Source organism: Cupressus sempervirens, chromosome 1 (assembly GCF_028749045.1).
Source record: "Cupressus sempervirens isolate cs-2001-9-10 chromosome 1, ASM2874904v1, whole genome shotgun sequence".
NCBI classification, from domain to species: domain Eukaryota; kingdom Viridiplantae; phylum Streptophyta; class Pinopsida; order Cupressales; family Cupressaceae; genus Cupressus; species Cupressus sempervirens.
The window spans coordinates 674,689,069-674,712,128 of record NC_143118.1 but is presented as its reverse complement, the minus strand read 5'-3'; positions in this window follow the sequence as shown (position 1 = coordinate 674,712,128).

Here is a 23,060-nt window from a genome sequence, read left to right as displayed (position 1 = left end):
GGGCACCAAACCTAGTTACAATCCCATCAAGAAATTCAATGAATGAAGGTTTTGTGGCATCTTCAACTACTACTAACTCTATCCACCTTGTAAAATAATCTATATCAGCTAGAATTCATTTATGAATAGAGCTAGAAAGAGGATTTATGGGACCAATAAAATTTAATCCCTACTGGGCAAAAGGTTGATCAGCTTGGATAGGATGAAGTGGGAGAGCTGCAAGTTTCTGCTTGCCTAAGAAAAAACCACATTTTTCACACTTCCTTACATGTTTGTGACAATCATGGAACAAGGATGGCTAGTAGTAACCAAATCTCATAATTTTCATTGCAATATTTCTTTCCAAAAAGTGGCCACCATTAGGGCCATCATGAAGTTCTTTAACTATCCTCTCTGCTTGATTGCTATTAACACATCATAGCAGAGCCCCATTGAAATATTTCCTAAAAAGAACACCATAAATTATAGCATAAGGAATACACTATAGTCTAAACTATCTTCTCTTAGCTTTATCCAACCATTGAGGATACCCATTCCCAACTAAGAAGGTCTTCATATCACCCATCCAACTCCTAGTATTGTCATTTCTTGCCTCTTGTTGTTCTGCCAACACCAAGACAACCTCCTCACCAAGTTCATGAGTTGAGATCATCTATTTGCACAATCCCCTTCCCCTTACTAGCTTGGTAATCTGAATATCCACATCATATTCCACTACCTTGGTGATCCAACTAGCTCTCTTCTCACCAATGTCTTTGATCAATAAGAAATCCTTTACACTCACATGAGGATCCAACAAGTGGATTTTGTTATGGGATAGCACGTGTCTAAATTTCTTCAAGGCTCTTATGATAGCAAGGGCCTAGTTTTCTACATAGCTATGTTTATTTTCATATTCTTTAAGTCCTTCATTGAAAAAATCAATAGGCCACTCTTCATTTTTTCATTTAACTAAGTCAAAATAGTAGAAATACTCAACTCACCCCCCAAGGTATAAAGGATAAAATCCTTATCAAAATTTAGATTAATGAGAGTGGGAGCTAAAGCTATGGCTTCTTTGATCTCTTCAAAACTTGCTTTCCCTTCCTTGGTCCATGAGAAAGCCATACTTTTTTTTAACATAGTTGTAAGAGGTTTCACCATGGTAGCTAGGTTAGGAACAAATCTTCTCACAAAGTTTATTTTACCAAGAAAACTTTGCTGACCTTTCTTGTGACTAGGAAGAGAGAGGGCATGTATTGCCTTTATTCTTTCTAGATCAATGGTTAGGCCCTCTTTAGAGACAATATGTCCTAACATTTTCCCTTGATTGGTGGCAAAGACACACTTGCCTAGATTTAGGGACACCCCATACTCTCTACATCTCGCAAATACACACCTAAGATAATCAAAATGCTCAGCTACATTCTTTGAGTATACTATTATATCATCAAGGTAGACTAACACAAACCTCTCAATCATATTTTTGAAGGCCATCTCCATTGCTTTTTGAAATGTGGTATCTACATTTTTTAGTCCAAAAGGAATCTTACTATAGGCATAGGTACCCCATTTGGTAGTGAAAGTGATTTTATGTCTATCAGTCTCCTTGACCAAAACTTGATTATAACCTAAAAATCCATCAAGGAAGGAGAATGTCTCTAAACTAATGACTTTAGAAAATATTTGTTTCGTAGAAGGGAGAGGATGATGATCTTTAAGGGAGGTTTTGTTAAGATCCCTAAAATCTACACATAGTCTAATCTCTCCATTCTTTTTTCTAACTGGGACAAGGTTTTCCACCCAAGAGAAGTGCTTGATAGGGAAAATGATATTGACCTCAATTAATTTGGAACAACTCATTTCTCATTAAGGACTCAATCTTGGCATTTACTAGTCTTCATTTTTGCCTAATGGGTTTGACATTATCCATCAAATCTATAGTATGTTGAAATAGACTAGGGTCAAATCCCCTCAAATCATCATATGTCTAAGAAAATATATCATTAAACTCTTGACACAGATGGACAAAACTTTCTTGCTCAGTTTTAGAACATACCTTCCCCAATTCTAGCATCCTTCCATCAGCAACTATGATTGGCACATGGTCTCTTTTGTTTGCAACAAGATTCATGCCTCTTTGCCTTGTTCATTAGGGCTCAAGACACTCTCTAAAGTAATGAGACCCATAGGTAATTTTTTGGAGCTGAGGTTGATGATCTGATCACCATACTAATCATGTAATCTTGACTGATTTCTATCTAAGAACTCAGCCTCATTCTGCAAAAAACTCATAACTTGTGCATCAGATTCAAAGACCCGCCAATTGATATCATTATCAAGAACAATGGGCTTGACCACCATTTTAATTTTCTATCTCTTCTCATCTTCAAGGCTTCTTGTGACATTATTAGATGCACCCACTACCACAAGTCTATTAGCATATCTATTCTCTTTTCTAGGGATACTTTGATTATTGAATGAACTAAAACCTTCAAGCAAATCCCATACCCTATGTTTGTAAGACTTGGGAGAATTATTCTTAGAGACATTTTGATTCCTCACCTAATTGACCAAGAACTCACTATCCCCATACACACTCAATGCTTGGATTCATCTTTTTTGAGCACTTAAGAGACCCCAAGTCAAGGCCTCGTATTTGGCTACATTAATAGTACAACTAAATTGCAACCTACATGAGAAACAATACTTTTCTAATGTAGGAGAAACCAATATTACACCAACCCCTGACCCATTTTTATTTCTTGATCCATCAAAGTACATGCTCCATACCCCACTTCTATCTTCTTTGGCTTTTATCAAGTTAGGGAAAAGAGCATCCATTTCTAATATCTAGTATGTGCACAAGCTGGTCTCTAAGGTTTTTGACACAAGATCGAATTGATAAGCATCAACCCATTCATCCAAGAGGAAATAAGGTGTATTAGATAATGAAATGGTAGGCTCATTTGTTGCATCATTTTCATCTATCTCTAGGATAGTTCAATTCATATTGATGAGGTTAGGAGTATAGGGCTCAATATGATGGAGGGTTAATAGTTTTTCTTTGATTGAAGCCTTGGTTCCATATCTAGTCCTAATAACATATATGACCAATTAGAAGATATGTAACCACCTATCTAAGTAGTGAAGTCTCTTGACAGGTAAATGGAAAAATCTAGCTTGACCTCAACAATTGATATATCCCAAACTATAGTGGAACCTAGACATGCATGTAAGGCCATTTCCACATTTCTAAGGATTCAAATAGTTTTGATAGTACTACCATCTAATTGCAATACATCTTTCACAATGAGTTATATTTCATTTCTAAGGTATCAACAACACATTTGGGCATTATTGAACTACTAGCTCCTGAATCAATCATGTAGTTCTGAACTAGCTTATCTTCTATACATAAAGAGACATAAAATGGAGGGGGTCTAACCTTTTTGCCTATTTCTACCTCCTTTGATGGTTTCACCAAACTCATGACATTCTCTATAATAGGTGGCTAGTCTCTGAGTTTAATGTTTTCCAACTCCTACTACAGTAACCTCTTTTGTGATGGTATAGTAGTTACAACATCCCATAGAGAAATGTTCTCATTGGTATTCCTCAACTACTCTACCACACTAAAAGGAGCATTAGAAGTTCTGGTAGGAGCCTTCACAGTAGAATTCTTAGGTGGGATAGCCTATGGGTTGTTCACATTATCTCTGCTCTCATCTCATCTCTACTATAGAGAAGCATGGATAGGATAATTTGCATTGTGTTCCTGGCTGACTAATTGTACATGTGACACTACACTTAATGTGGAAGGTTGATTAGGAGGTTGAGGAGCCATCTCTTCCATAGCTCTTTCCTAGTTCCTGGTATTGTAAGCACATAAATCTTGGTTTACATTATCATGTTCTTCCACTAGGTAGTTCATAAAAGAATAATCATCTTGCTCAAAGGTATCAATAGGTTGAGTAGCATTGTGTTGCTAGACAATCACTCACTTAGGTATGGTTAAAGCCAAGTAAGATTATTCCTTCTGACACATGTAATATCCATAGGAGTAGTTACAAGAAGGGAATAAATCTTGATCTTGGGAAAATTTGTTCTAAGGGACTAAGGCCATGTTTAGGTTGGTGTCCAGACTTGGGGTGGTCGATAGGTCTATTATGATTGTAGGGGGTATGACTCTAGTTTGGAGGTATATCATGAATGAGACCTTGACTCTGGAGTTGGAGAGGCTTATAATTTTGAGCTTGTTGCCTCATTATGGTCACCAACTCATTTTCCATTTTTTACACTACTACACTATTCTCCTTCATCTTCCTTTCCTAATCCAACATCATTTATCTACATTTTTCATCAATTTTTGTATCATAGCCTCAATCATATCAACCCCGCTAGAGGATATAGAGGCTATTGGGAGTACAACAAGAGGCTGACTTAGAGAGGGAACATGAATAGGGGCTACAATGGGCTAATGGTTAGGCATGTCAAGGAAGAAAGGCATTGGGGGCCTTGGAGCTAACTTCCCTCACTATATCAAAATATTTTCAGCTCTTATGGCAACCTCATAAGCATTTTGTAAAGTGTCTCCCCCCATAGATTGCAAGGTGGTAGTGATATCACTGTTGAAGGCTCTGAAGTAATACAAGAATGCATTATTGGGAGATGACTTCACTATAGTAGGTATTAAATCCCATGTTTTCTAGAATATATAATATAAATTAGTCATACTTTCATGGGGAACCCTCTTGATAGTTGTCATTTTCTCTAAAAGTGATAGGTGGTCACTTTTGTCCTTGAAATGCTTCCATAGGGCTGCCCCTAACCCATCCCAATTAGTAATAGAGTTGTGAGGAAAACCTCTATACCACTATAATGCCTTTCATTTCAATGATGAGGCCAGAAGCATGATCACTACATCATCCTCGGAGATTCCATGAATATTACAAACATTATACACTTCTTGAATATGTTCAATAGGGGATGAGGATGTTGCACCAATAAAGTCAGGCACATTTTTAAGAGCTAATACTGGTATGTCATACCTTTGGGATAATCAGAGGGGGTTCCCACCATTAAAGGTGGAAAAAGCATGAGCTCTAGCCATATAAGCAAGTGTTCTATTGATATGAGTAGATGATATTCTAGGCTAAGTCCTAACAATAGGATGAGTGGAGATAGACCTTGTAGTGATATACGTTACTGACACATTCCTAACTAGTGATAAGGATACCCTAACCTTTCTTCTTGAATTAGAAAGAGAAAGTTCTTGATACTGGAACTTACCTTTTGAAGATGCCCTTGTGTGTTACTTGAGAATTAATTACAGTAACTTTGGTCTAAAAACTAGATGTATTCGATGCTTAGAGTCACCAAGTACTTCTAAAAAATGGGCCTCTTGAAGGCTTTATACTGAAGGCAGTACTATGTCCTTAGCATGAACAAGGAATATTTTCCCAATGCTAATGAGCTTTAAATATCTTTAATGTATTGTTAGTTTTGGGTGACTAATCAGGGAAGTAATCTACATACTTCATAAATTCTTGTATAAAAGATCTTAGGGTTAGGGATTGTTTTATAGTGGTGATGCAAAAATTGGATCTTGAGGCATTATTGAGCTATAAGGGATTACAGATTGTAGTCAAGTTGTAATCACTAGATCTTAATAATATCAAACTTGTTTTTTGGTGGGTATAGCCTAAGGATTGGGTGAACCATGTTAAATCTTGGTTTCTTGTGTTCTTTTCTATGTGATCTATTTTTTTTATTGGTTATATTTGCATGCAATTGTTATTTCTTTCTATGGTTTAATCGTAACAAGTTGTATCAAAGTGAGGTTTTTTTTCAATTATCCTCTATAGGAAAGTCTCATGGTTGAGTGGGAGTTATGGAAGATGAGGGTAAGTTGAGGGTTGATAGCTTTAATGGGAAGAACTTTCAGTTATGGAAGATGCAAATGGAAGACTATATTTATTAGAAGGATTTATGGAAGCCATTGGAAGGAAAAAATCAAGAATCAAGGATCTATGTCAAATGATGAATGGGATCTTTTGGATAGAAAGGAACTTGGAAACATTCAATTATGCCTACCACCATCAGTGGCATTTAATATTACAAAAGCAAACATGGTAGAAGAATTGATGTAAACCATAGCAAAATTGTATGAAAAGACCTCCACTTTAAAGAAGGTATTTCTCATGAAGCATTTATTTAATATGAAAATGGTAGAAGGTGGATCTATTGTAGATCATTTAAATGAGTTTAATACTATTACTAGTTAGTTATCTTCTATTGGTATCAATTTTGATGAAGAAATTAGGGCTCTCTTCATTTTGTGTTCTTTGCCTAAAAGTTGGAATGGTTTGTAATGCTTAAGTAAATTTGTTCCTAGATCTAGTACCCTAAAATATGATGATGCGATCAGTGTTATTTTGAGTGAGGAAACTCGTAGGAAAACTTTAGGTGGATTTATATCAGGAAGTGCTTTGAATGGAAAAAGTCAAGGTAGAATAACTGAGAGAGGAAGTAATTCTAGAAATTGTCGGAAATCAAGAGGAAAGTCAAAGGGGAGGAGATCTCAATCAAGAGGACCAAATGATTGTCGGTACTATGGGAAACTAGGGCATAAAAAGAAAGATTGTTGGAATTGAAAGAAAAATAAAGGAGATAAACCAGATGGAGACAAGGAGGCAAATGTGGTAAGTAAAAAATTCGAAGAGGATGCTTTGCTTTTGTCTTTAGAAAGTGTTGATGATTCATGGGTTTTACATTCTATTGCTTCATTCATGCTACACCTCAGAGAGGTTATTTCATTGATTATGTCCAAGGGGATTTTGGACTTGTTTATTTGGGGGATAATAAACCCTGTCAGATTGTTGGAAAGGGAAAATTTAAGATTAAGTTGTAGAATGGGAATCATTGGCTACTACATGAGGTAAGACATGTTCCAAGGCTGAGTAGGAATTTAATTTTAGTAGGGCAACTCGATGATGAGGGTTGTGTAGTTACTTTTAATGATAAAAATTGGAAGGTTTCAAAAGGTTCCCTTGTAGTAGCACAAGGTGTGAAAGTAGGCACCTTATATCTTTGTATAGGTCAAATTGTTCCTTCTACTTTAATTTTTTTAGAAAAAATGAATGTTCAGGAATAGTTGCTATAGTTGAATAGGTAGAACAACTAGCTACTATAAATTCTGATATGGTGCTATGGAAGAATAGACTTTGGCACATGAGTGAGAAAGGTATGAAAGTACTTCATTTGAAGAATGTTTTACTAGGTCTAAATTGTGTTAATATGGATTTATGTGAAAGTTGTGTGTATAGAAAATAAAAGAGAGTGAGTTTTGTGAAGACTGGGAAGGAAAACAAAAAGGAGAAATTAGAGCTTGTGCATATCGATGTATGGGGACCAGCTTAGGTATCTTCCCTTGGTGGCTCTCATTATTATGTTACATTCATTGATGATGCAACTAGAAGAGTATGGTATTATTTCTTTTAAAAAAAGTTTGATGTATTTCAAACTTTTAAGAAATGGAAATGCTTGGTTGAAAATGAGACTGGTAAAAAATTAAAATATCTCAGTTCTGATAATGATGGTGAGTATTATAGTCATGAATTTGAAGATTATTGCTCCACTAATGGTATTCATAGACTTAAAACTATTCTTAGGACTCCACAAAAAAATGGAGTGGCTAAACACATGAATAGGGCTATAATGGAGCATGCAAGGAGCATGAGGTTGCATGTTGGGTTTCCCTTACACATGTGGGTAGAGTCTATCAATACTACTATATATTTGATTAATAGAGGTCCCTCTACTCTTTTGGTTTTTTTATTCAAGAGGAAAAATGTACTGGTAAGAAGGTGAGTTATTCTTTTCTCAAAACCTTAGGTTGTGAAGCATTTGCTCACATAGATTCTGAAAATAGAACCAAGTTGGAAGCTAAGTCAAAGAAATGTGTATTTGTTGGATATGGTATTAATGAATTTGTTTATAGGATTTGGGATTTTGAAAATCATAAAATTGTAAGAAGTAGGGATGTCATATTCAATGAGAAAGTGTTGTACAAAGATCTGTTGCAACAACATGAGAAGAAAGAAGATGACTATGTAGTACTGGATGATACTCCAAAAGATAATGTTCCAGCCATTCCTTATGATGTGCAACAATCGCAACAACAAATACCACACACAATAGTGAATGTTAGACGGTCAACAAGGCAAATTAGACCTCCAGAAAGATTTTCTCCCTCTTTGTATTCAATTTTACGTACTGATGCTAGTGAACTTAAATGTAATGATGAAGCTGTGCAAGTGGATACTAAGACTCAGTGGGAGTCTACAATGAAAGATGAAATGGACTCTTTTCTAAAGAATAAGACATGGGATTTATGCAAGTTTCTTCTAGGTAAAAGAGCTTTACATAATAATTGAGTTTATAGGTTGAAAGAAGAGGATGGAGGTAAGAAAATATTTAAATCCAAGATAGTTGTAAAAGGATTTGCACATAAAAAGGGCATTGATTTTGATAAGATATTTTCTCCTGTTGTTAAAATGACTTCTATTCATACTATTTTAAGTATTGTGGCTAAAAAGGATTTTCATCTAGAGTATCTTGATGTTAAAACATCCTTCTTTCATAGTGATTTGGATGAAGAGATATATATGGCTCAACCATGAGGATTTGAGGTCAAAGGTAAGGAGAACTTAGTGTGAAAATTGAAGAAATTTTTATATGGCTTAAAGCAAGAACCTCGGCAATGGTATCTAATATTTGACAATTTTATGCATAAGCATGGATATAATAGGTTTCATTCAAATCATTGTGTTTTTTTTAAGAGGTTGGATGATGACAACTACATTATTTTATGTTTATATGTTGATGATATGCTTGTAGCTGGGTCTAACATGGATCATATTACGGGGCTGAAATGGCAGTTAGCACATGCATTTGCTATGAAGGATCTAGGAGTAGCAAAACAAATCCTTGGTTTGAAGATTTTCAAAGATAGGAAGAATAGAAAATTGATGCTATCTCAAGCTTATTATGTTGAGAAGGTGTTGCAACGTATCTCTATGAAGAATGCTAAAGCTATCAACACACCTTTACCTAGTCATTTGAAGTTGACTAAGGAGATGTGGTCCAAGACACATGCAGAGGAGGATAAGATATCCAAGGTACCCTATACTTCAGCTGTAGGAAGCTTAATGTATGGTATGGTATGTATAAGGCCAGATATTACATATGTAGTGGGAGTCATTAGCAAGTATATGAGTCATCTAGGAATTGAGCATTGGAGTGTGGTCAAATGGATTCTTAGATATTTGAGAGGAACATCCAATAAGTGTTTACACTTTGGAGGCTTTACTACTGATTTATAGAGCTATGTTGACTCAAATTTGGTAGGGGATATTGATACTAGGTGAAGTACTACAGGTTATGTCTTTACTATTGGTGGGGCAGCTATGAGTTGGGTTTCTAGGTTATAGAAGGTTAATGTTTTATCCACTATAGAGGTAGCCAAGGAGATGATATGGCTTCAATTCTTCTTGGAAGAACTAGGATACCCTCAAAAGGATAATTATTTGTTTACAGATAGTTAGAGTGCCATTCATCTTACAAAGCATTCAGCTCTGCATTTAAAGACCAAACGCATATGGTTGTGGTACCATTTCAATCGATCAATTTTGGAGGATGGATAGTTAAAGGTGGATGAGATACATACAAATGATAATCTAGCAGACATGTTTACAAAGGTAGTAACAAGGGAGAAGCCAAAATCCTCTTCAACTTTGGTTTGTATTCTCAACTGAACATGAATAAAAGAATAGTAAAGTCGAGGGTGGTTTGATCTAGTGGGAGCCTCATGGAGTAGTAGCATAGCTATAGGATCAGTCTCCAAGTGGGAGATTTTTGTTTAGTGTGGAGTCTGATCAATCCCCATGAGGGAGATTGTTAGTTTGTGGTAACTGATTAGGAAAGTATTGTACATATTTCATAAATTCTTGTATAAAAGAGCTTAGGGTTAGGGATTATTTTATAGTGGTGATGTAAAAATTGGTTCTTGCAGTGGTATTGAGCTATAAGGAATTACAGATTGTAATCAAGTTGTAATCATTGTATCATAACAATATCAAACTTGTTGTTTGGTGGACGTAGCCCAGGGATTGGGTGAACCACATTAAATCTTGGTGTCTTTTGTTCTTTTCTATGTGATCTATTATTTTTTGATAGTAGTTATATTTGCATGTAATTGTTTTGGAGCTTGATTAGTCCCCAAGTGGGAGATTGTTAGTTTGTGGTGACTGATCAGGGAAATATTGTACATACTTTATAAATCCTTGTATAAAAAAGCTTAGGGTTAGGGATTTTTTTATAGTGGTGATGCAAAATTTGGTTCTTGTGGTAGTATTGAGCTATAAGGGATTACAGATTGTAATCAAGTTGTAATAATTGGATCATAATAATATTAGACTTGTTGTTTGGTGGATGTAGCCTGAGGATTAGGTGAACCATGTTAAATCTTGGTGTCTTGTGTTCTTTTTTGTGTGATCTATAATTTTTAAATATTAGTTATATTTGCATGTAATTGTTATTTTTATCTTTGGTTTAATCCTAACATGTATGTCCCACCGGGAATGCCAAAAATTATTTTCACAAAAGCTTGCATCCTTGTCCAAAGTCTTACCTAAGCAAAACCTCATGAAATATGGAAACAACCTCCAAGCTATGGGGCTTGAACTATGAGGTTGAGTCTCTAGAGAAGGTCAGCTTCCTCTACTAATAAGATGCACTTAAAATATTCTTGAAGAGAAATGGGAGAATGAATACATTAAAACAACTACCTAATCTATTCTAAAGAGGTGATGCACCAAAATTGGGTGTCCAGACCAATCTCTACCCATGCATGCATAGTGTTATTATTATGATTGTCTAAAGATATAAGGATTCAAATTTTGTTTTAATTTATGAACTACACAAAGATAAGACAACCATATGAGTGACACAAGGAGAATACTCCACTTCTTATGATTCATAGGCCAAAGAGATTCAAAGAATGCAGATTATAGATATTCACAATACATCAAATAATGGAAAAAAAGTTTACACACTACGATGATGGTTTGAATGAGATAAGGCAGAAAGTCATATAACTCAGAGGAAAAAGGGAATTTACAGTAGTATGCCAAGGTAGTACTAGCGAAATATAGAAGATCAGACCCTAAGAAAGAGTACAAAACTTGCCTTTATAGCACAAATGAAACTTAGATAACCTCTATTAAAAGAAAAAAAATTATACTATTACAATCAAATATCCAGAGAAAAGTTACTATAAAGCTAAAAGATCTAGCCATTGAGTAAATCCACACATGAGGAGATCACTTCCACACCAAAAAAACTCTAAGAGGTTAGGAGTGATCGTTATTTAATCTCTAACTAAATGAGTAGATTAACAAATAATGGTGGAGTATTTCTTTACACTTATCAAGCCTAAGGGTCAATGAAAGTGGTTGTAAGAGATTAGAAAGATCAGATTCTTCATTCAAGGAACTGCTTTGGCTATTGTCAATCCACCAAATTGACCATGATTTAAGTCAACTGGTGATTAACCATCAAGTCTTGCCACATGGCCAAAGAATTTCTCACTATTATGCCACCCTATCAATGGTCTAATTATTATGCCTTGCATTTAATCATCCACAATCACAACCTCACCACCACCTTCCCTTAATAATAGTTAATGCTTGTAAAACCATGATCCACTAGTCATCATTTCCTTGCAACCTGCATTTGGCATTCTTTAGTAACTATTGTGAATTGGCAAAAGTTGAAGTTAGATCATACCCAAATTGTCACCACCTTGACTTGATATTACTATCTAACCCTTACAACTAATCTAAATATAGGGAACCACTCGATCACAACTCAAGGTTTAGCCATCTCTCAATCCTAATGATCATGTGTTGGTTGTCGATCTAGAAGATCCAATGGTGGAGGATATGTCTTGAGCACTGAAGATCTACTTTTCCACGCCATCATAACTTAAATCATAGCATGTCAATATAACCATGCAATCAAGAGAAATCAAAGTAAAGTGTACCTTCATCATTTTGACCTTAGTCAACACTCAATAACCCATGATGATGTGAATCGCACAATCATGAATTAAAATATTTTAATGCATAACATGAAACAAGAATATGGCCAACATTAACTCATTTCATGAGAACCCCAAGTGACAATTAAAAAAGGGCATTGTTTGAATTTAATTTTTTTTTGGGAGGAAAACTTTGGGCTAACAATCCCTTAGCTCCATTATGCCTCTTGGGTGAGTGCCATATATTACTTGAAAAGGGCTTAACACTATTTTCCTATTCTTGCTATCGTTGTATGCAAATTCAGCTTGGGGATGACTTGCTCCCAAATTTTCCCATACTCTTTAGTAAGAAACCTTAATAGGTTTCCTAAGACCCTATTGATCACCTCTATCTAACCATCTATTTGAGGATGGTAGGAAGAACTATGTTCTAGAGTTTTTCAAACCCTCTTCTATAGGGTCTTCCAAAAGTGCCCCATAAACTTGACATCTCTATCAACCACTATGCTCCTTGGCAAGCCATGTATCCTAACCACCTCTCTAAAGAATAGGTTGGAAATTTTACTTGCATCATGGGTTGTCATACATGGTATGAAGTGGCTCATTTTACTAAACCTATCTACTACCACAAATACATTATCCATCCATGTCCTAGTCCTGGGAAATCCCACTATGAATTCCATATTGATGCATTCCCAAGGCCTATTAGGAATGGGTAGAGGTTGGTAGAGCCCTACATTGGATGAAGTTCCTTTTCCCTTCTGACATATGCTACACGACTCCACATACCTCCTTACATACCTTTGCATTTTGGGACAGTAGTAGAACCTCTCGACAAGGTCTAAGGTCTTGTTAAGACCAAAGTGCCCACTCATGGTCCCATTTTTCTTCTCTTGTATGAGTTTTTCCCTCATAGATCCCCTTGGGATGCACAAATATTGACCTTTGAATAATAACCCATTCTGCAAGGTGTATTCAAAAAAGTCAGTATGAAAATGATTAGCAAAATCAGTACATACCTTGTAGGCCTCTACAAAATCAATGTCTTCCTCATATAGGTCTTTGAATCCATCAAAGCCTATTCTCTAAAACTTGACCTCCTATACTTTTAGCAACCTCTTGCTCAAAGAATCTTCCACTTTATTTTTCAGAAAATAAAAATACTTTATTTTCTAAAGGTTTTTAGGTGTCTACATTTTGCCCCTCTTTGATGTGATGCCGCAAGTGGCATGGCATCAAAGATAAGAAAATAAGATGCCCGAGGCTAGAGCAGAAGAGGAGAGAATGGATTGTGAGATGCCCCCTCAAGAAGGCAGCGGGGAGAGAAAGCGAGGCTCGATGGCTTCTTGAAAAGTACAAGAATTCGAGATGAGCAAGAAGACTCAGATTGGCTTAAGAGAAGAGGTTTAGTTAGCACAAACTCTCACTACGGGAGAATGATAAAGGGAGAATCAAAGGCACAAGAGGAAGCAAGCTTAAGATCTCATGGATTGCAGAGGATGAAGGAGTGGAGTGCTATAAAAAAGAATCTAGGATAGGGAGATGGATGAGGGGATTATAAAGCTCATGCAATAGGATTTCAAAGAGTCAGATTGGTGGAAGATGGGTTTTGGAGATCCCTAGGACTAGGATTGTGGATCTCGAAAGATGAGGCTTGATGGATTGATTTGGATTGGTGGATCCCTAAGACTAGGATTGTGGATCCCTAAAGCTAAAGGTGAGGAGTGATTCAAAGAGATACTAATGTATAAGCTGGGGTAGGAGAGACGAATGCTAGATATGGATGGGGGATAATGGAGATGAAGGAAAACCATTGAAGCTTTTTTAGCGGGGGGATACTTCAAACAGAAGTACCACCATGTAGTTGAGCACTAGATTTGCTATAGGACTGTTGGTTAATTGCCAAGGTTACCAAGAACATCAAGGCCTTTTCACCAACTGTCCAGAGGACTAACGAACTGACTCAAAACAAACACGCAAGGATTGCCCCAGTATCACACATGAATCCTAGAGGAAGCAGTGTGGAAATGACACTGGGTAACCCACAAGTAGAAAAGAAAACAAGCAAAAGACTTGATCAAGACCTTACGCTCTGATTGCCCCATTCGCAGTATACCATGATATGGAAGATCGTGGCAACCTTGAGGAGGGAAAAAGGAGATTGCTTGGAAAAGATATTTCAAGACCCAAAAGGGAAGATTCCAAATCAAAAGAAAGCGAAAATCCAAAAGAGAACCATTTGCCAATGAGATGGGTAGGACGAGGTACTAACAGACCAAGATCAGACATGAGGAAAGCTATATCCTGCAAAGACCTATCAAAGAGCACCTAAGCTGGTGGATTTGGATGAGTGATGCATCTGGCAAGCTAAACTAAGAAAGATAACACTTTGCTGATAGGAAATCTAGCTAAAGGATGCATTGGAATAGCTGACCAAGATGTGCGATGGGTGCAAGATGCTGATCAAGGATGAACGAACACGAACGTTGGATAGATACAATGGTACTAAGCTAAAGAGAATGTACAAGCTAAAGAACCAAGATATTTACAAGTGGGCTAATCAAGATATGGTACAATCTAACAGACCAATGATAGGTATGATACAGATGGATAAAAAGCTTAGGATGAGAGGATAGCGGGATGGTTCGATGTTGTGCAAGATGCAAAAGCTAAGGGTGGGGTGATAGTGAAAGATATGGATTTGGCAAGATGCATCTAATGATGATGAGAGATTTTGTGACCAAGGATAGCTAGAGGAGCAGGATGAGATGGCTGGATTGGATGGTAGATAGCTAGGATTATGATGGATATAAAGAGATGACATTGGGTTTGCATGAGGATAGCCTAGAGCTAGATACCAATGACAAGGGAGGATGGACAAGACAAGATCTCCAAGGAATATAGTGCCCCCAATCAAAAGATAACATGCAAAAGGAGGTCTTATGATGGATGTGATAGGATTGAAGCTAGGATGGAAAAAGCTGAAGGGGCTAGGGAGATGGATGATAGCTGGGATGGTTGGCTGAAGCTATAGGAGATAAGTGGATGGTGTGAGATGGAAGATGGAGGGTGGAGGATAGGTGGATAGATTGGAAGATGGAGTTGGATGTCAAGAGATGACCAAAAGCATGAGGGTGATAGGCTAAGCTAGGGATGGCGGGATTACACATGGCGCTTGTTTGCCAAGTTTTCATCATGGTACTTGTCCAAGGCACTTGAATTGCCAAGTTTTCACCAGTGGATGCTTTATTTTTGTTTATTATTTTTATTTTTATTTTTATTTTTTATTTTTTTTGACTTTTTGGCTTTGGACTTAGCTGGAATGATTTTGGCTTTCTTCAGCTATTTTTGGCTCATAGATGTTGGTAGGATGGATGAAAAAGGATTGGATTTGAACAAGTGGAATGGTGGGTGGGAGTTTGACAGATAATGGATGCGAAGACATAAGGCTTGTGGGTAAATGGATGAGGAAAATGGAAAGATCATCATTGGCACACACCTTGAGAGGTGATAAAGTAGTGGGAAAGATGGTTTTGAGCGAGGTTGAGGAAAAAATGGAGGAAGAGAAAGATAAGAACTAAAAGTAGAGTTGGAAGATGGATGATGGAAAATTTAGGATAAGAAGCATATGGACTGAAAGTGGATTGGGGGGATGAAGGATGCTTATATGGGGATTTGGATGAAGGATGGATGGATGAGGCTTTTTGAGTAGCATGAATGGATTCCAATTGAGATTTTTCTTTGAGATGCATTTCTTTTATGAGCATCTTGGGTATCCACATGATTTTTGACCTTTTTAGCTTGGGCTTTTGTGGCCTCTTGACTTTTTCTTTGAATGGGATTAAATGTTTCTTGTTTTGAACATGTATTTTAGAAGGGACATGTTGAGACTTGGATTTTTGTGGATTTTTGGATTTATGCTTTTGTATTTTGGCATCCAATATGCTTCTATTAGCCATGGGATGGGAACAAGAGCATGGAGGAGATGGAGGGATAATTGATGGAGTGATAGGGTTTAAAGGTTGGAAGGGATTCAAGGGTGAGTGCCTTTGATGATCTAGCTAGTGGATTTGAGGGGATGGAAGGATAGATTGGAACATAGGATATGGATGGATATAATTGCCCAAAATGGATGGAGGGAAGGAAGGATATGGGCCCAAAATAGATGGAAATGGGGAAGGTGTAGGTCCCAAAATAGATGGAGGGGATAAAGGATTCATATTAGGTATGTAAGGACCCAAAATGGATGGAAAGATATATGGACCCAAAATGGAGGGTTGGAGATAAGGAGTAGGATGAGGGCCCAAAATAGATGCGGAATAAGATGGATGGGAACTTTGGGGTGGAGATGGAAGGACTTGGGACCATGCAGGAATAGCAGGGATACCAACATCTAGAAATACATTTTCATTTCTTTTTTCAATATGATGTTCATTATTTGGAACACAAGATGTGAGTCCATTACTAGCTGAAGGAGTTGGAGCTTCAGATATGATAATTAGTTATCTATCATCATGGATTATGGGAGATGTATGATCATGAAGTAGAGGAGATGGGAGGATAGGATCTTGAGTTGGGTGGGATGAGGGAAAGGGATCTTGAGATGGAGTAAATAAGATGGTAGGATTTAGATATGGAGGGGATGGTAAAAGTGGATCATGTAGGGGAATAAGTGGGATGGCGAGATCTGCTATTCTATCGGAGGATATTTCAACATGCTTTTGGACAAGATCTTGACAGGAATGGATGCGAGTGGATGCATGAGGTTCATTATATGGGATTTGGATAATTCTTGGAGGAGGAGATGTGGATGGGATTTGGAGCGATTCGATGGGTGGTGGGATTTTGATGCTTGCAAGAAGTGGAAGGATTTTAAGCAATTTGGTGGATGGTATGGGGATGGTAGCTATGGGAGATGGAGGTGATATTATAGATGGGGAAGCTTCATCACTGACTACTTCACATGGTTGGATTAGATGACATGGCTTATCGACTATTGGAGGCAGCTTTTCTTTTATTACCTCTAGGAGATTCCTTGGAGACTCGCATGTCGGAGGTGGAGGTGGATCGACAGGAATAGCTAGTGTGATGGGGGTGGAAGATTGGAAGCTTGTTTGATTGGGTGATGGAAGATAAGCTGGGATATCAGATGACATGACTAGATAGTTTGGAAGAATATGTGGATTTTGGGGGATGGTTGGTGGAATGTTTCTAAGGCTTTCCATATACCCGTCATAATCAACAAGATTTTCATCATCATTGGAATAGGAGGTGGCAAGAGCAAGGACAATATGATCGAACACATCATGATAGGTTTGGGATTTCATGTTTTGATGATGAGTCAGATGGGGATGGGGTCTTGCATATGGATGAACATGGAAGCTCATGGTTGGATTTGGATTAAGCACAGATTTTGGATTGGCTAATGAAGGATTTCCTAGGGAGAGTCAAAGCTGTATGACAGACCTAAGGAGGATTGGCTAGAGATTTTTGGCTTTCCTATGGATGGAAGACTTCAAGGGAATGCTGTCAAAAAGTGAGAGTTTTTCTTTCCTATGCGCTAGATTGGTGGAGATTGTGTCAACTTAAGGATAGACTAATGATCCTATGGGCATGACACAAGATTGACCACTTGGGGATCCCAACCTTTAGCTCAAGGTGATGAGGGATAACAAGTGACAGAGCTAGATTACCCTAGACAAAGCTTCTGTCAAAGGGATAACCTTGGTGAGGCTGGTGGATTGGTCGGATTGATTGGATAGCAAATTCTAGAAGAATGACAACAACTCTCTAAAGGCCTGGGTGTGATTTTGGATTGGGTTGCTAGCTAGCTGGGGGGGATGATTTGGAGAGACTTTGGATTTGAGATTGTTCTACAGCAAGGAACTAGATAGATTCGGTTCGAGCAGGGCAGCTTGGATGATTTTCTAATGAGGCAGTGACTACGCTAATTATGCCTTGAGCTGGGAGATTTTTGCTTTTCTGGGATTTTGACCAAAGTTGGCAAACATTCATTCAAAAGCTATGAACAAACAAGCAGACAAAATTTTGGAGCAAGCATGTCAAACACACCAACATCCTAGGAAGCTTTCTATAAGGATGAAATTTTTTATAGCTAGGGAGTCCTCGATATACACAAGGTACGTGAGGCCCAAATCCGTAGATGAAACCAAAAAGATGTCACACAGCCGAGAGGAGCGGTAACCCACTTCTCCTCTTTCACTTCTCAAGGGTATAAAGTTCCTTGAGGCTTAGTCCGAGTGACAAAATCTTGATTCCAAGAGAGGTGTCTTTGGATTCACCTCCTGATTTTTATACTCCGTCGGAATGCTGGAGTTAAGGTCATCCCAAGGGGTGATGAAATCCCCAAGCAGGCCTCCTAAAAAGTGTAAAACAAGACCACATACATGATCTTGGGCTTTAAAATACATGCGTTTATTCCAATTGATGATTTAGATTTTGTAAGCTATGGTTGAAGACACTTGTGATTATGGCATACAATGTTCATTCCAATTTGACAACATCTTCAGCATAATAAAAGTCAAGAGATCATCAACATAAGAAATGAGAGCGTCATTGAAAATGCGTCCAAACCATGCAATGTTCATTGATTGTTAGGCATTCAAGATTGAGTGTGAGTTTGTTTTAAGCCCAAAACAAAGATGTGTGAAACTTGATTGCCAAGCACGCACTTGGAGGCCCTCCACATCAAGATTTTTCTAATTTTTTATGCCCAAATGAAGTATGAGCGAGATTAATGCGCATTCAAAGAATTTTCTAACTTAGAAAAACCACTAAAGACCCAAGTGAGTGGAGTTTGATCTTTGTGGAGCACTTAACACCCTCTTAGGTAGACCCATCCCCATAGATGGCACTAAGATTGCAACCATTGGTTAAATTGATGGGTGATTAAAGAGGGTGAGTCCAACTACAAACTTACACAAAGCATCTTTATTAGTTTTTATAACTTAGAAGATTTCAAAAATGTGGATTCTTTTTATGCCCCAAAAGATGATTATTTGATCTATGGCATTGAAGATTGGATTTTTTGTTTTAATCATGCATTCATAACAAAAACAAACTTAATTTTAATCCATGGCACTCAAGAGTGATTTTAGCAAAATGCATTCAAAGACAAGTGATTAAACATTCAAGTTTTTTCCTTTGAGCATTCAAGATTGAGATTTTGTGTGTTGTTTTAAGAACTTTGAAGTGCTTTGTTTTAACCTTAGATCATTCAAGATTGTTTTGGACTCAAAAGTGAAAATGACTCTTTGGACTTTGGTTTTCATTCAAGATTTTGTGTTCTAGTTTGCATATTTTAAGCCCAAAAATGATATTCCTAGATTGTTTTGATGCATGAAAAACCTAAGAAACATTCAAGATTTTGCAACAAGACATTTGTTTGGAACAAATAACAAAGCTTTTAGGACAATTTTTGGCAACCATTTAGGACTCTTAGTTTTCATGAGATTCTTTAAAAGAACTTTAGTGAGCACTTAGTATTGATTTTGAACATTTTGAAATGGAAACTTGAAGTTCTTTTTAAATTTCCAAAAATGAAGTGTTCCTAACTTTGCATGAATGCATCTAAAAACTTGATGTTGCAAGGATGCAAATGATTGGATTGGTTTAGTTTCACTTGTTAAAAGATTTTTTTTTTTGCAATTTTTTAATTTTTAATGGATTTAAGTATGATTTAGGGGTTCATTTTAAGCACTAAAAAGAAGTGTGTATGATTTTGCTTCCTTAAAAAAAAAATGGCCAAGATCTCCCACAAGAAGAAGAATAAGTAGATGGAATAAGAAGAATATAGACAAGAAGAGGAAGAAGAATTTCAAGTGCTTTGTCCACCTATAAGCTTGAAAAATCTACAAACACTATGAGATATACTATGAGTTCCTTTGTCTTCTTCATGCTCATGTGGACCTACAAAACCAATTTATACAATCCTACCAATCACAAAAACAAGAAAAATTAGTCAAAATTAGCAAATGAAATACAAAACTTGACTAAAAAAACTAATGAAGATGACCCATGCGGGGTCCCACCAGGCGTGCCAAAATGTATATGAGCAATGTTAGTATGCTAATAGAAACCAAATTTAAATAAAGCTTCTACAAACTAAACAAAATTCATAAACTTCAAGATAGACTAAGATGAGCTCTCAATTGAGAATATGAGCCACTAATGGACTCTCTCAATAAGAATCTCTCTTGTTGAGTGGCTTTGTCTAAATAGATAGGATGTATGCTCAAGCCTATGCTTCAAAAAGGGCTTCAAATGGAGTTGAAATTTGGGTGTGAGTGTATGATTTTGATGTAAAATGGCTTCTCAAAATGGCATTATGACTTTACTTCATGGATTGTGTTATTTTGCAAAGGGGAAGGATCCAATTTATAGGCAAGAGGCTTGAGGGATTGAGGGCTAAGATGCAAGGATGGAAAAAAGCTCATGGAGGGCTCAGATTGCATGAGAGGAGAGCACATGGATTGTGCTTCCTTACAACCAATCAAGGAGTGACACATGTCACATGGTGAGAGGATGGAGGAAAGGGGAAGGATGAGTCAACAAAGGAGGCTCAAGGGATAAAATCTTCATAAAGACCCTCATAATGACTTGTAAGAGCAATAAAAGGGCTTGGAAGAGTCATTTATGGCCTAGTGGGCTTCATAAAGTTTTATGGTTGAGATATTTTGAGGGAGATGAGAGCAATTTCGACTTGGACTTGATTAGGAGGGTTTTAAGCTTTCTTAGGCTTGTGCAAATGATTAGAGGATGGATTAGGATGGTTTAGGATTAGCTTAGGGATAGGCAAGTGGATGGCATTTAATGAGGGTGGGTGAAGGAGGAGATATTTGTTAACTTTGGCTTGGGTTAGTAATTCTTAACCCATGTTTAGGGAATGTGACAAGGTTAGGAGGGGATTAGGATTAGGTTTAAAGACATCTTCTAGAAGAGTCTAGACTTTGGATGAGGATAAAGACTTTCTAGAATAGTCTAGAATTTCCTAGGATGAGGATGAAGACTTTCTAGAAGAGTCTAGAACTTCTTAGGATGAGGATAAATTAGATTTTTAGGAAATAAATAAAGTTTTATTTATTTCAAAGGTTTGGGTTGAGGAGATATTTATTAAAACTTTTTTAATAAACATGAGGATTAATATTTAATCTTAATTAAATATTTTGAGTTGAGATTAGGGGTAGGAAATGATGGGATTAGCCTTTAATTAAAATTAAAGAAGGATTAGAAGATTTTGGAAGAGGTTAGTGGTCTTAAGGAAATTGGCAAAGTTTTGGGCAAAAAATATTTTATTTATTTATTTTGGGTTTTGTTGGTCAATTTATTAATTAAATAATTAATAAATAAGGAAATAATGTTTAAATAAGATTTAAACATTTTTGGGAGGGATTCCTTAATTAAATATTTTTAATTAAGATAAAGGGATTTAATGGCATAAAAATTAATTAATTAATTAATTAAATAATTAATTAATAAATGATGATGTCATCAGGATTTTTTCAGAAAATAAAAATACTTTATTTTCTAAAGGTTTTTAGGTGTCTACAGCAAGTAGACCCTAATTCTATAATTACGTTGCATACCTTTGTTGGCATTATGATACATTTTTGTCATTAGTTACAACACTTATTGGATTCTGAATGCTTACCGAGCTCTCACCGGAAGCCAAGCTTTACCTAGTTCTCAGTGTTTACCGAGTAATCAAGGTGAACAAAGAAGTCAGTATTTACCGAGTAATCAAGGTGAACAAAGAAGTCAGTATTTATCGAGTAATCAAGGTGAACAAAGAAGTCAATGTTTACCGAGTGATCAAGGTGAACAAAGCAATCAGTGTTTATCGAGTGTTCAAGATAAAGAAAGGAATCAGTTTTGATCAAGTAAAGATGTACTAAGATGTAACCGAGAACTTCATGATAACCGAGCTCCTGAGGTTATCAAGGAAATTAATTTTTACCGAGCTCAGACAGATATCAAGGAAACTAACTATCACCGAGTCACAAGGTTCTATCAAGTATTTCCTTTGATCACCGAGCAACAGTTCAGATAGAAGTATTCACTAAGTGACATCTCTTCTACCGAGTCTCCAGTGGTTACCGAGTTCAGAACTACTCGAAGTGTTTAGTATGAACCGTGCCTTCACTTCTACCGAGTGCATGACGATGCCGAGTAACGCAGTGGATGTCGAGTATCAGAAGGACACCGAGTCAGTTCAGTGAACCCGAGTTTTTACCTTGGGCTGACTTTGTATAGAGATTTGCACTTGTTGTTTTAGCCGACCTTGCATGTATTGTTTAGCCGACCTTGCATGTATTATTTATATGGATGGTATATATATGCAATGTATTGTATCATTCAAACAACAGTTATGGCAATGGTAGTGAGTGGAAATGTGAAAGTGTGAAAGTGTGAAAGTGCGAAAGAAATACATGCGTGTGAAAGTATGTGGGCTGAATTGTGAAGATATTCAGCAGGTCTAGTTTTTGAAGCAGAAAAGTTTTATCTATCACATTAAGGTGAATCAGAGCATAGTGGATCTTATCAGCAATCAGTTGTAATCAGATCCACTGTTTCATTCTAACAGGTGAATCAGTTTTTGCAAATCTTTTAACAAGGTAGACTTAACAGTCTTTTGTAAATCTCCTAATAGAGTGCATACTTTATTGTATGTTTGGAAATCCTCTAACAAGGTGGATCTAGAAATCCTTTGTGCTCCTAACAGGGTAGATCACCAGAAGTGGTCATTGTAAGCCTTAACCGGCCAACTTCATACTGCAGTAACGAAGCTTGTGGGTTTCATCCCCACCCCAGTTTTACTTTCTATTTGGAAGGTTTCTGGGTCACCAAATCTATGTGTTCAAGTGTTGCAAATGATTTTGTTTAATGCTTACAATAGGTTACTTGGATGAATGATGAATATATCAGTATACAGTTTTATTGTTTAAAATTTTAGAAGTTA